Raw genomic sequence first — 2,500 nt, 5'->3', positions numbered from 1 at the left:
GCGGCCCCCCGGCTTCCTTTTCCTCGGCGTCGTCAAACGCTGCGGGGAGGGGGCCGCGAAAGGGCCGCCGCCGAGCCGGGGCGGCGGTTTAAAGACTCGGGCGGCTCGGCGCGTCCTTCCGCCGCGGCGGCGGCGGCGGCGGTTGCCGGGCGGCGGTGCGCGGCTCCATTGAGGGGTGGGGAGCTACTCCCGCGTGATCCCCTGCGGTGGTGCCCGCGGCCACCGGCCGCGCGGCCGTCGTCCCGCCGCGTTACCGCGCGCGGGGGGTTTGTCGCGCCGCGCCGGGGAGGGGCGCCCTGCCCCCCCCTCTCCGCGGCCCGGCCTCGGCGGAGAGGCCGCGGCGCGCGGTCGGCCGCGGGGGCCGACCCGCTCGCCTCGAAACGGGCGACGCCGGCAGAGAGCGCGCGCTCTCTCGCCCCTTCCTCAGCTGCGGGGTTGCGGCCGCCGGGGCCCGCCGCGCTCTCCTCCTTCCTCGGCCGCCTCTGCGGTCTCTGGGGTGCGGCGCCGCGCGCGGCGCGGCCGCGCCGTCTCTCTCCCCTCGACGGCCTTCTCCTCGAGCGCGCCGGCGGCGCCGGTCGCCGGCCGTCCCCGGCTCAGCGACCGCCCGCCCGCCCGGGGCCGAGCGCTCGGCAGGTCCCTCCGTCGCCGGAGAGTCCGCGAGCGCGGGCGGCCCCGTGCCGAGCGGCGGCGGCGCCGCTCGGCGAGTGTCCCCCGCCAGCGGGGACGGCCGGCCGGACGGCGCCCGCCGTCGCCGGCGGCGGTCCCGGCCCGGGCCCCGCCCGCCGCCTCCCCGTCGCCCTTTTCTCCGTCCGCTCGCGGAGCCCCGGAGGAAGGTCGTGCGCGCGGCGGCCGTGGGGGGTTGGGGGGGGGGGGCGCTTCCCCGCCCGGTCTCCCCGCCCGGTCAGCGGGGAGAAAAGGGCGGGCGTCGCTGCCCCCCTCCCCGCCTACCCCCCCGGCTCGGCGCCGCACGCCTTCCCCTGGGCCGCGCGTGCCCGAGGAAAAAGGGGCTCCGTGACGGTGCGAGGCGGCGGCGGTCCCGGGAGTGCGGCCGTTGCGGCGGCGGGTCAGCCGTCCGGCAGGCTCCGGGCGCTCGCGACGCCGGCTCGGGTCTCGGTGCGGCGCCCGCCTCCGGCGCCGGCGGCGGAGCGCGTCCGCCGGGCGCTCGCCCTTCCCGGCGGGAGCGGTCCCGCGGGGGGCGTTGCCGGTTGGGCGGTGGCCGTCGTGTGCCGTCTCGAGCGCGGCAAGGCCGCTGGGGAGAGAGAGCGAGCCGGCCGCGCGGTGGCGCGGCGGCGCTCCGCGGGTCCGCGGAGCGGCGGTGAGAAGGGAGAGCGGCGCGCGCGGGGGCCGACGGCCGCGCCCCCGGCCGCGTGCGTCCCGTCGTCCCGTTGCAGCGAGGCCGGGCGGGCCGCCGTGTCCCCCCGCGGTCCGGCGCGCGCCGCGTGCCTCCTCCGTGCGGAGGCCGGGCCGAGCCCGGGCGCCTGGGCCGCCTCCGGAGGACGGCACAGTTTGCCGGCGGCGTCTCCCCTCGCTCGTAGCGGCGGGGGGAGGCGGTCGGGGACGCGGGTCCCCCCGCCTTTCCCGCCGACCTTCGGAGCGTTCCGTTGGGCGTTTCGCTCTCGGATGGTTTTTCTTTCCCCCCCCACTCGGTTCGTTGCGTTGTGTGCTCGTACGGTCGAAGCCGGGGGCGGCCCGCGTGCGTGCCCCCTCGGCGAGAGAGAAAAAAAGGGGCCCCCTCCGCCCGTGTGCGGGGTTCGGTGCCGAAAGCCAGACAACTCTTAGCGGTGGATCACTCGGCTCGTGCGTCGATGAAGAACGCAGCTAGCTGCGAGAATTAATGTGAATTGCAGGACACATTGATCATCGACACTTCGAACGCACTTGCGGCCCCGGGTTCCTCCCGGGGCTACGCCTGTCTGAGCGTCGCTTGACGATCAATCGCCGCCCGGGGGTTGCCACCCCGGCGGCGCGGCTGGGGTCGCCTCGCAGGCCCGTCGTCGTGGCCGTGGCCGTCGTGGCCGCGCCCGAGGGCCTTCGTCCCCCTAAATGCAGACTCGGGGAGCGCTCCGTAGCTCCCCGCTCCCGGAGCGAGCCGCTGGGGCGGAGCTCGTCCTCGCCGGGGGCCGCGTCGCCGAGCGGCGGCGCGGCGGCCGGGGAGAAAGAGAGCGAGAGAGACGGGGCGGCGTCGAGAGCGCCCCGCCGAGGGCCGAGAGACGAGGGCGAGAGGGGGGGAGGCGAGGCGCGCGGGCCTCGCCCCCCCCCGGCCTCCCCCCGCGCGGGCGGCTGTCTGCGGGTGGGTACCGCGCGGGTACCGTGCCGTGCTGCCGCGCGCGAGGCGCGAGCGCCGGGGGGGGCGGGGGCGACCCCCGCGTCGTCCTCTCCTTCCCTTCCCCGTCCCTCTCTGTCGCCGTCTCGGGGCGCCAGGGGCGCCGTCGCCGTTCTCGCTCTCTCCCTCTCCCCGCCGAAGGCCGTCGCGCCCGCCGCCTGGCGGCCGCGTCCCCCC

The 2,500-nt window shown here is 79.0% G+C and overlaps 1 non-coding gene across 1 annotated transcript; it reads left to right on the top strand.

Moving 5' to 3' along the window:
* The first annotated feature begins 1,770 nt into the window (after positions 1-1,770).
* On the top strand, positions 1,771-1,923 carry LOC144247367 (5.8S ribosomal RNA). Its single transcript, XR_013341069.1, has one exon. It is a non-coding gene; the product is annotated as a 5.8S ribosomal RNA (ribosomal RNA).
* Positions 1,924-2,500: the final 577 nt, after the last annotated feature.

Source organism: Lonchura striata, chromosome 21 (assembly GCF_046129695.1).
Source record: "Lonchura striata isolate bLonStr1 chromosome 21, bLonStr1.mat, whole genome shotgun sequence".
NCBI lineage: Eukaryota > Metazoa > Chordata > Aves > Passeriformes > Estrildidae > Lonchura > Lonchura striata.
This window is presented reverse-complemented; position numbering and strand designations above follow the sequence as displayed.